This window comes from Stomoxys calcitrans, chromosome 4 (assembly GCF_963082655.1).
Source record: "Stomoxys calcitrans chromosome 4, idStoCalc2.1, whole genome shotgun sequence".
Classification (NCBI taxonomy): domain Eukaryota; kingdom Metazoa; phylum Arthropoda; class Insecta; order Diptera; family Muscidae; genus Stomoxys; species Stomoxys calcitrans.
This window is the reverse complement of record NC_081555.1, coordinates 149,014,478-149,026,054: the sequence shown is the minus strand read 5'-3', so window position 1 is coordinate 149,026,054 and position 11,577 is coordinate 149,014,478.

Here is an 11,577-nt window from a genome sequence, read left to right as displayed (position 1 = left end):
GTGGCCATTGAATGCGTTTTTCACATCATGTGTGGTCAAGAGGACAAACGGCTTGAAGTAGTGGTTCCTTTGCCTAGCCGCCTCTACTATCTCCATCACACCTCTGAGAGCTCTCATCGTGGACAATCCTGCCCGGAAGCCATGTTGTCTCATTGAGGGGCTATCTCTCTCAATGATGGCGTCCTGGAGCCATGGCTTTATAAATCGCTCCAAAGCTTGCCGGCCGTATCTAACATACATAGTCGTGTGTATAAGGATGGGGTTTACGTTTTTAGTGGGTCGTCGTGTCGGAGAAAGAGTGTGTAGACTATATTATCCCTTTTCCTCCCATCCATCACCATTGTTGGGCTCCGTGTGCCGAATTTTTCCATCATAATTTTGTATTTGAAGCCCCAAAGGTCTCGATTTATACATTGTCTTAACTCCTACTTTCCCTCTTGCTCCTTTCTATTACGGCAGCGAGTAACTTTTTTCCCTCCTTGTACAGAGAGGGTTCTGTCTCAGCCGTGCTTCTGCGGCTAGCTCTCGATATCTACGTCTAAATTTAATGCAGTTGTTTCGTTGCTCAGCTATTGCATCATTCCACCCGTGTACGGCGTTTTAAGTTGCATGGATTTGTACACCCACCACCAAAGGATGGGAGTATATTCATTTTGTCATTCCGTTTGCAAAACATCGAAATATTCCTTTCCGACCCTATAAGTATTTATATATATTTTTGATCAGCGTAAAAATCTAAGACGATCTAGCCATGTCCGTCCGTCTGTCTGTTGAAATCACGCTATAGTCTTTGAAAATAAAGATATTGAGCTAAAACTTTGCACAAAATCCTTTTAGACCGATCCGCCGATTTAGGGTCTTAGGCCCATAGAAGCCACATTTATAATCCGATTTTGGTAAAATTTGGAACAGTGAGTTGCGTTAGGCCCCTCGACAACTTTCTGCAATATGGTCTAGATGGGTCCAGATTTGGATATAGCTGTCATATAGACTGATCTATCGATTTAAGGTCATGGGCCTTTAAAATGCACATTTATTGTCCGATTTCGTTGAAATTTTGACAATGAGTTGTGTTAGGCTCTACGATTTTCCATGTTAATTTGGCAAAAATAGGTCCAGATTTGGATATAGCTGCCATATACACCGATCTCTCGTTTAAAGTCATGGGCCCATAAACGGGGTCCAATATTTTGTTCTGCAAAATTGAACAATGACTTGTATAGGCCACTTAATATCCATATCGGATTTGGTCCAAATCGATCCATATTTTGATAAAGCAGCTATGGGGGCATAAATGAAGCATTTTTCACCGGACTAGAGCGGATGGAATAATCCATACAAAGACTTACAAGTAAAAAGGCGTTAAGTTCGGCCGGGCTAAACTTTGGATACCCACCACTTAGGGTGTATATGTAAATCATCTTTCATCAAAATCCAGTGAAAATTGCATACCTTATGTCCTATAGCATACGGATGTCGAAAAGCCTAACATAAGTCCCTATGTCTAATTTCAGTGAAATCGGATTATAAACGCGCCTTTTATGGGGCCAAGACTTTAATTCGAGATATCGGTCTTCATGACAGCTATATCCAAATCTTGATCGATTTGGGCCAAGTTGCGGAAAAGTATCAAAGAGCTTAACTCTCCCAAATTTCGGCGAAATCGGACAATTAATGAGCCTTTTATGGGCCCAAAACCTTAAATCGAGACTTCGAAGAGCTAACTAAACTCACTGTCACAAATTTCAGCGACATGGAATAATAAATGCGACTTTTATGGCCCCAAAACCGAGAGATCGGCCCATATGGCAGCTATATACTAATATGGACCGATCTATGCGAAATTGCAGAATTATACCAAGGGGCTTAACTTAACTCACTGTCCCAAATTTCGACGACATCGGACAATAAATACGTCTTTTATGGACCCAAAACCTTAAATCGAGAATCGGTCTATACGACAGCTATATCCAAATCTATCCAAATCTGGCTTTCATTGGCCTAAGACCCTAAATCGGCGAATCGGTCTACACGTGGGCTATATCAAGATATAGCCCCATATTGCCTATCTTCTAACTTAAATTGCTTATGGGCAAAGAAAGAATCTGAGCAAAGTTTCAGCTCAATATCTCTATTTTTAAAGTCTGTAGCGTGATTTCAACAGACAGACGGACAGACTTGTCTAGATCGTCTTAGACTTTTATGCTGATCAAGAATATATATACTTTATAGGGTCGGAAATGGATATTTCGATGTGATGCAAACGGAGAGACAAAATGAATATACCCCCATCCTTCGGTGGTGGGTATAATAATGTCTTTAATAACATTTTGCCGAAAAATGTCTTCCGGTCGATGCCAGATCAAAGAGCCCTATTTTTTCTGAAAATTTGTATTAGCTCTAAAGATTGTTTTTTCAAGCTAATTTTTCAATGTGGAGTACTTATGAAACATTTATTGTTTTTTTTACTTTCATTATATGAGATATAATAAAAATTTTGTTTTTCTTTCAATTCGCCGTCATCTTCAGTCCTGATAATCTTACCCACTTTCCTACCAACTATGAAGCAGCCTTAGCAATTTTGCTGGAGTTCACGACAATAAAACTGAGTTTAATGACACAATTTTTTGCCAAAACTCCAAATGCCTGCTTTTGGGGTACCTAAGAAAAAAATCTCTGTTGACAAAAGCTTATAATAGCTACTCATCTTTACATAGATTCAGGTTTTTGGCTAAATTAAAAAAAAAAAAAAATTATTTAGGCAAAACTAACATCAAGAAAATGGAAAAAAATCGCCAACGTAAAACGAGTTACTTACAGAATTTAACGTTTGCACATCAAGTATTTGCGTTTATTTTTCTTTGCATTTTAAATGAAAGTGGTTATGCCAGTGCTGCGGTTGGTCCAAAGCTCATATCAGCCAACAAAAACAGAGAAACAACGCCAGCATCCATACCATAAAAAATTTATTTATTGTAATTTTTTTTTAACACAAAAATTTAGTTGGCTTTTTGTTTTTGTGCAATGCCACCGATGGCTAGGAGGCTAAGCAAAACAAAAAAAACAACGCATAATTCGTTATTGTCGCCGTCGTTTCCACTTTCCCGTTGCCACACCACACTGTGTTACTGCCATCATGGCATCCGTCCACTTGTTGCAGCGGCAACAATGCTGCAATTTTCATTTAAGCGTTTCATGATTTTTTTCGCCACAGCTAGAGACTTAAGAGTTTTGCTGAAACAGCATTTTTGTGGTATTCGGTTTATGTAAGAAGTCTGCAAAAAATTGATTATTTCTCGAATGTTGTAACGAGAACAAGTTTGCGGTCGCCTGCAAAATGTTTTTTCTGTTGCTTTGAAAATTAACCAAAAATGTTTTTGTAATATGATCAAGTTTTTTTTTTTTTTTGGTAAAAAATAAAGCAACAGGAATTGGCTGAAAATAAAATTGCAACGGAACAAGTGTATTTTTATAAACAACAAAATAACGTACTATTGGGTTGTCCAAAAAGTAATTACGGATTTTTCATATAGTTGGCGTTGACAATTTTTTCACAGCTTGTGACTCTGTAATTGCATTCTTTCTTCTGTCAGTTATCAGCTGTAACTTTTAGCTTGCTTTAGAAAAAAAGTGTAAAAAAAGTATATTTGATTAAATTTCATTCTAAGTTTTATTAAAAATGCATTAACTTTATTTTAAAGAATCCGCAATTACTTTTTGGACAACCCAATATCTATGGCAGTACTCTAATCCAGTCAGTCCGTTTGTATCACCTCAAAATATCGAATTGTGGCTTTAAAAAGTATATACATAAATATTTTTGATTGGGTAGATATTCTAAGTAGGGTTTTTATAGAATTTAGGGAGGCCACCGTGGCGCAGAAGTTAGCATGACCGCCTATGACGCTGAACGCCCGGGTTCGAACCGTGGCCTGAACATCTGAAAAATGTTCAGCGGTAATTATCCCCTCCTAATGCCGGCGACATTTGTCAGGTACTATACCATTTGGTATGGCAGCCATGTAAAAACTCCTCCCCAAAAGAGGTGTCGACACTGCGGCACGCCGTTCGGACTCGGCTATAAAATGGAGGCTACTTATCATTGAGCTTTAACTTGAATCGAACAGCATTCAATGATATATGAAGAGTTTGTCCCTGTTCCATAATGGAATGTTCATGAGCAATTTGCATTTACATGTACCAAACAAGAGGATCGGTTTATATGTAGGCTACACCTACTTAACCGATTTGAAATGATTGACGGGCGAACGATAGGATAAACCGAACCGAAGTAAAAAGGCGTTAAGTTCGGTCGGGCACAAATTTGGCTACCCACCACCTCGGGCATATATGTAAACAAACTTTCATCTAAATTCGGTGAAAATTTCATAACTTATGTCCCAAAGCAGTTATATCAAAATATTTTCCGATTTGGACCAAATACTAATAAGTTCAGTAGCTATATCTAAAAAAAAACCGATCTGACCCATATACGACACGGATATCGAAAAGCCTAACATAACTCAGTGTCAAATTTCAGTGAAATCGGATTATAAATGAGCCTTTTATGGGGCCAAGACTTTAAATCGAGATATCGGTCTACATGGAAGCTATATCCCGATCTGGACCGATTTGGGCCAAGTTGCATAAAAATGTCGAAGAGCCTAACACAACTCACTGTCCCAAATTTCGGCGAAATCGGACAATAAATGCGCCTATTACGGGTCCAAAACCTTAAATCGAGAGATCGTTCAATATGGCAGCTTTATTCAAATCTGGACCGATCTGAGCCAAATTGAAGAAGGACGTCGAAGAGTTTAACTTAATTCACTGTTCCAAATTTTGGGGACATCGGGCAATAAATGAGCATTTTATGGACCCAAAACCATAAATCAAGAAATCGGTCTATATGGCAGCTATATCCAAATTTGAACCGAATTGGACCAAATTGAAGAAATATGTCAAAGGGCCTAACACATCTCACTGTCCCAAATTTCAGCAAAATCGGATAATGAATGTGGCTATTATGGCCTTACACCATAAACCGCAGGATCGATCTATATGGCAGCTATATCCAAATCTGGACCGATCTGAGCCAAATTAACGAAGGATGTCGATGGGCCTTACACAATTCACTGCCCCGAATTTCATCAAAATCGGATAATAAATGTGGCTTTTGTGGGCCTAAGACCCTAAACCGGAGGATCGGTCTATATGGCAGCTATATCCAAATCTGAACCGATCTAGACCAAATTAAAGAAATATGTCAAAGGGTCTAAGACAACTCACTGTCCCAAATTTCAGCGAAATCGAATAATAAATGTCGCTTTTATGGGCCTTAGACCCTAAATCGGAGGATCGGTCTATATGGCAGCTATATCCAAATCTGGTCCGATCTGAGCCAAATTGACAAATGATGTCGAAGGGCCTAACACAACTCACTGTCCCAAATTTCAACAAAATCGGATAATAAATTGTGGCTTTTATGGGCCTAAGACCCTAAATCGGCGGATCGGTCTATATGGGGGCTATATCAAGATATAGTCCGATATAGCCCATCTTCGAACTTAACCTGGTTATGAACAAAAAAAGAATCTGTGCAAAATTTCAGCTCAATATCTCTATTTTTGAAGACTGTAGCGTGATTTCAACAGACAGACGGACAGACGGACGGACATGGCTAGATCGTCTTAGATTTTTACGCTGATCAAGAAAATTATATACTTTATAGGGTCGGAAATGGATATTTCGATGTGTTGACATCGGAAATGGGTCCAAAACCTTAAATCGAGAGATCGTTCAATATGGCAGCTTTATTCAAATCTGGACCGATCTGAGCCAAATTGAAGAAGGACATCGAAGAGTTTAACTTAACTGACTGTCTCAAATTTCAGCGTCATCGGACAATAAATGCGCCTTTTATGGCACCATAGCCTAAAACCGAGATATCGGTTTATATGGCAGCTATATCCAAATCTGGACCGATCTGTGCGACATTGCAGAAGTATTTTAACACAACTCACTGTCCCAAATTTCGGCGACATCGGACAATAAATGCGCCTTTTATGGGTCCAAAACCATAAATCGAGAGATCGGTCCCTTTTCCATCTCAAGTGATGGAATTGTCAATTGTGACCGCCTTTTGCTGCCTGGCACGTGTAGGTGAAGAATGGTTTCAAAAAAAAAATCATGTTCCTCACTTCATTTCGTCCACTAAGTGGCTGTCCAATTCGATAGATGTCAATCCAATGGACTTTCCTATTTGGGCTATTTTAGAGGGCAAGGTACGGATTGAAACATTTTGCAAAGTGGATGCGTTGAAGAAAGACGTTATGCGGAAATGGACCAAAGTAACGGCAGATTACATTCGCGCATCTAGTAACTCGTTTTTTACTGACTCGGGGCAATAGTGAAGGAAAAAAAATTAGTAATATTCTGAGCAAAATTGAATAGATTCTGAAATTTAGCTTCCGCACGCTTTTGTCTTTTGAATCTTACTTACTTGCTGTTACTTTAATTGCCTATGACAGAACATATGTCAAATTAGCGTTTCAACCGCCACGATATTTCGCATCAATCTTTTGAATCAATCAGATATATTCTCATACAAAAACCGAGAATGTGATCGTCTGAATGGGCAACACTCTGTGTCAGCTACCCTGTATATAGAAAATCAGACACAACGACATTAACCAATCGTCTAGAATTTTATAAGGATCAAAACTATATATACAAACGGAATGATTAACCTTATATACCCCCATTATATGGTGGTGGGTATGAAGACATCTACTGATGTTCGTACCCTTATGGAAGCCCCATAGAGAAAGCTAAATTTTATTATTTAATTTAATACTTTATCAATTATTACTAATAGGCATAATTCTTCCATATTCGCCCTCCAAACCATCTTAACCCGATAATTGCCCTAATCTGTGCCAATGGTCGTTCGACCATGACCAATATTTGAACTTATTTTAATCTCTCACCGCACTTAGCGGATAAAGTTGGCGTAACACTTTTTTTGCCCACGTTTCCTGGCGCACAGCGCATATTAGCGTGTATTTTTATGGCAATTGCCAGAGAAGAAAGGAACATAAAGAAATGGGCAAAGAAACTGAAAATGTAGAAGAAGAAATAAGAAAAAAACTGAAAAACCACATACCTCACCTCACTGCTTTCACTCTTCATGGAATTCTTTCATAAATTTCTTTATCAACATCGTCATCGTAAGCTGCTTTGTATTGATGTTGCCCGATGTTGTGGGTATCGTTGTCGTGGACGTTGTTGCTGTTGTTGTCATCGTGGTGCATGGTGCCCAGTTTTGGGGCTTGTTGGCCAAGTTATAAGCACCACTGAAATGTGGTTATTGAACTGAAACTCAAAACAAACAAAAAATCGAAATTGTGTCGATTTATACACTCACTCGGTCGTTTACACTCTCGCCGCCGCATTATTGGTAGTTGTTGGGAATGCCAGAATGCCAAGGGGCATGCCAAGTGACAGTATCGCAGCAGTCTGTAAATTTCTTGGCCTTTATGTCCGGCGTTCCCCGCCGCCTCTTTTTTATCTGTTTTATCAAAAGAATGGGAATCAATTATTTGTTGTTTGGCTGATCACACGTTTTGGCATTGGAACAGGTGGCCGCACCTCTATCAGACGACGATGATGATGTGATGCACTGTTGGTTGGTGTGGCTTGCTGGTTCAGTGGGCTGCTATGTCAAAGACGGATGGATGATCTTTCTTTCCTTCCATTTTGCCAGCCATTGTCATAGTAGTAACGTTTCACATTTCTTTAGTCTTAATGTCTGTTTTTTTCGTTGTATGACCTGTTTAGTTGAGTTGGTGTAATTTCTCGCCATATTGTCTGCTTTTGTGATGACGACGATTGATCCGTAATGATTTTATGAATGACATTTATCTTCGCAGTAAATTTTACTATCAGAAAAATGTTTTTTTTTTTTTTAATTTTTAGTTTGCCATAGCATAGGCTATGAGGAATAAAAGCAAATATTAAAATACCTGGGTGTTTTGCTGGACAGAAGATTGAACTTCAATTCCAACATTTTTGAAAGGCAAGAAAGACAATTTTTCAATTTTTACCCTATACACCTGCAAAAGAGCCATTGGCAAAAGTTGGGGGCTTAGTCCGCGTGTCATGTATTGGGTATATACTGCAGTTGTCAGACCTATAACGCTATATGGTGTTGTGGTCTGGTGGACGGCGCTTCAAAAGTCCACCTACTCAATATTTAACTTTTATACGGATGGTTCCAAACTAAACGACCTTGTTGTACTCTAAAGATCTACAATAGAACTGGTCATATCGAAAAGGTTACCCGACCACTGCAGTGTGTATCAAGCGGATATCCTTGCAATTAAGGAAGTGGTGAAATTCAACGATAGGAACTAGAAAGGATCTTCCTTCTTCTGTTCCTGTTGTATCACAATGGACGAAAACGACTAAGTGGGTATGATGGTAGACTGCCACTCAAACATAACCTTACCTTACCTGAAAAGAAGTTAAAACGAGCTAAATTCGGCCGGGACGAATCTTGTAGGCCTTCCAACATAGATGGCATTTGTTAAGCTCTTTGCCCGGTATCTCTTTATAGGCAAACAAAGGGTAACAAGATCTTACTATTGGGTTGCCCAAAAAGTAATTGCGGATTTTTTATATAGTCGGCGTTGACAAATTTTTTCACAGCTTGTGACTCTGTAATTGCATTCTTTCTTCTGTCAGTTATCAGCTGTTACTTTTAGCTTGCTTTAGAAAAAAAGTGTTAAAAAAGTATATTTGATTAAAGTTCATTCTAAGTTTTATCAAAAATGCATTTACTTTCTTTTAAAAAATCCGCAATTACTTTTTGGGCAATCCAATAGTATTTAGGACATATGTTATAGAGAGAATTACTAATTTAAACCAAATCGGTTAAGAATTACGCCCTCTAAGGGCTCATTAAAATCGGTAGACGGATATATATTGGACAGCTTTATCCAAATATATCCCGATCTTGACTATACTCGGTACGAATGGCGAGGGTATCGATAACGCAACCCATTGTGCCTAATTTCAGCGAAATCGGCTTCAAGGTTCATCACAGGTGTCAGATCGGAAACCTATTCTTTTCCTTGCAGTGGCTGACTTAACTGTGTGTCAATGGGTCGTATATCTAGAGTAGTCCCCAATACGCTCGTGGGCATGATCCTCATTGCTCCGCCTATGCCAAGAACACATGTTCTCTGAACCTGTTGTATGGTCCTTATGTTGCACTTTTTCTCTATAGCAGTACACCAAACTACTGAGGAGTAAGTAAGTATCGGTCAAATCACGCTTCTGTAAAGCCAGCTGACAATCCTCGGATTCAGGCCCAATGTCGAGCCTACAGCCCGTCTACGTAATGTGAGCCTTCTCAAAACGCTCCTGAATGTGACACTTCCAATTTAGTTTCCTGTCCAAGATCACACCTAAGTATTTGACAATGTTAGATGTCGAAATCGTCCTATTGAGGAAACGTGATGCGTTAAATTGGCCCACCTTCGTCTTTCTCGTGAACAGGCATATTTCAGTCTTTTCTGGGTTAACTTTGAGACCTTTTGGGTCTAGCCCAGTAATATGCCATATGCAAGACTCTTTCGGCCCTTCTGCATAGCTCATTCGGATCCTTACCCCTTAGAAGTATTATAACATCGTCTGCGTAGCAGAAGGGTTCAAATCCCTCCTCCGTCAGCATCCGTAATAGGTCATATATGGTGGTCACCCATAGGAGTAACAATAAAATGCCACCATGTGGCGTGCCCTGAGTCACTTTCTCCCTTATATTTATGCCATGGGACACACAATTTATCCACCTGTTCCTTAGCATATGGTTTATCCAGTCTCTAAGGACCGGGTCCACCCGGGTACTAATCTAAGGATTGGATCAGTGTGTCGGTCCGCACATTGTTAAAAGCCCCCTCGATGTCAAGGCATACCGCCGTGCTTGTATGTTTTGACATCGAAGGAATCTTCTATTCCATGCACAACCTCGTGCAGGGCAGACTCCACCGACCTTTTCCTTGACAAAGTCATGCTGTTTGTATTTGAGCAGTTCGCTAGATATCCTACTCTTTGTCATGATGTCCACAATACGTTCCATGGTTTTTAGCAGAAAGGACGAAAGACTTATGGGTCTGTAGGCCTTTGCCGGGCAAGGCAAGGCAAGTAATGCGACACCTTGCCTTATGCCAGGCTTTCGGAGTATATGCAAGTCCTAGGCACGCTGTGAAAATATTGGCTAGATGAAGCGCCAAATAGTCTGCCTCTTTCTGTAGTAACTCCGGAAATATTCCATCAAGTCCAGGTGACTTAAATGGTTTGAAGCTCCTCCAGGATTCCTTCGCCATAAATTCCGTAATTATAAACCTTCGATCAACGTCATTATTCCAAGATTCTGGTTTCTCCGTGACTGCCGTCGTATCCAAATGGGTTTTTATCAAAAGCCTCAACATGACCTCCACTGTATCTACTCTCACTCCCATGTCATCTATTAAAGTTTCATTAACGCTATCGACTTGCTCGTAGAAAAGCTTCCAGGAGGTACGTTTTGCCACTCTGGTAATCTTATTGTATTCCTTGAGTCGTGCGTAATACACATCCCAATAGACTTCCGCCTTTTTTCTGCGGACCTTTTTCCCACTATTGCGAATCTGCCTGGTCATCCAGGGTTTTTCTTGGGCTGATTTCCCAAGAGGACAACTATCTTCAAAGGACCCCACCAGTGCAGTCGTAATCCTGTTGACATTTTTGTCAATGTCTTCTATGCTTGGACAATGTAAATTATCTTGCCCAAGTCTTCTTATGAGTATACTTCCGAATTTTGTCCAGTTGGTTTTCAACTCCAGTGGCTTAGAGTGTCAAATTGGGAGATCGGTTTATATGGCAGCTATATCAGGTTATCAACCGATTTAGACCATACTAAACACAGTTGTTGGAAGTCGCAAACGACGTATGCAAAATTTCAACCAAATTGGATAAGAATTGCGTCCTCTAGAATCTAAAGAAATCTAATCTGAAGACCGGTTTATAAGGCAGTTTATACAGGTTATGGACCGATTTAAACCATACTTTGTACAGTTGTTAGAAGTTATACCTCAATGATATGTGCAAAACTTCAGCCAAATCGGATAAGAAAAGCGCCCTCTACAGTCTGAAGAAGCTAAGACCCAAGATCGGTTTATATGGCAGCTACCTACCAACCGACCTACATTAATAGGAAGTATTTGTGCAAAATTTGAAGCGGTTAGCTTTACTCCTTCGAAAGTTAGCGTGCTTTCGACGTGCGGACGGACATGGCTAGATCGACTTAAAATATCATGAAGATTTAGAATATATACACCTTATGGAGTCCTAGACACATATGTCGACATGTTACAAACTGAATAACAAAACGCATATACCCATACCCTTCGGTGATGCGTTTAAAAAAAACTTTCTAACATCGACTTTTGTAAAAAATTAAAAAAAAAAATTTTTAATTTCCTAATTTGGATTCTAATAGAAATGTGTATGTGTAAAGAATCTACGAACCATCTG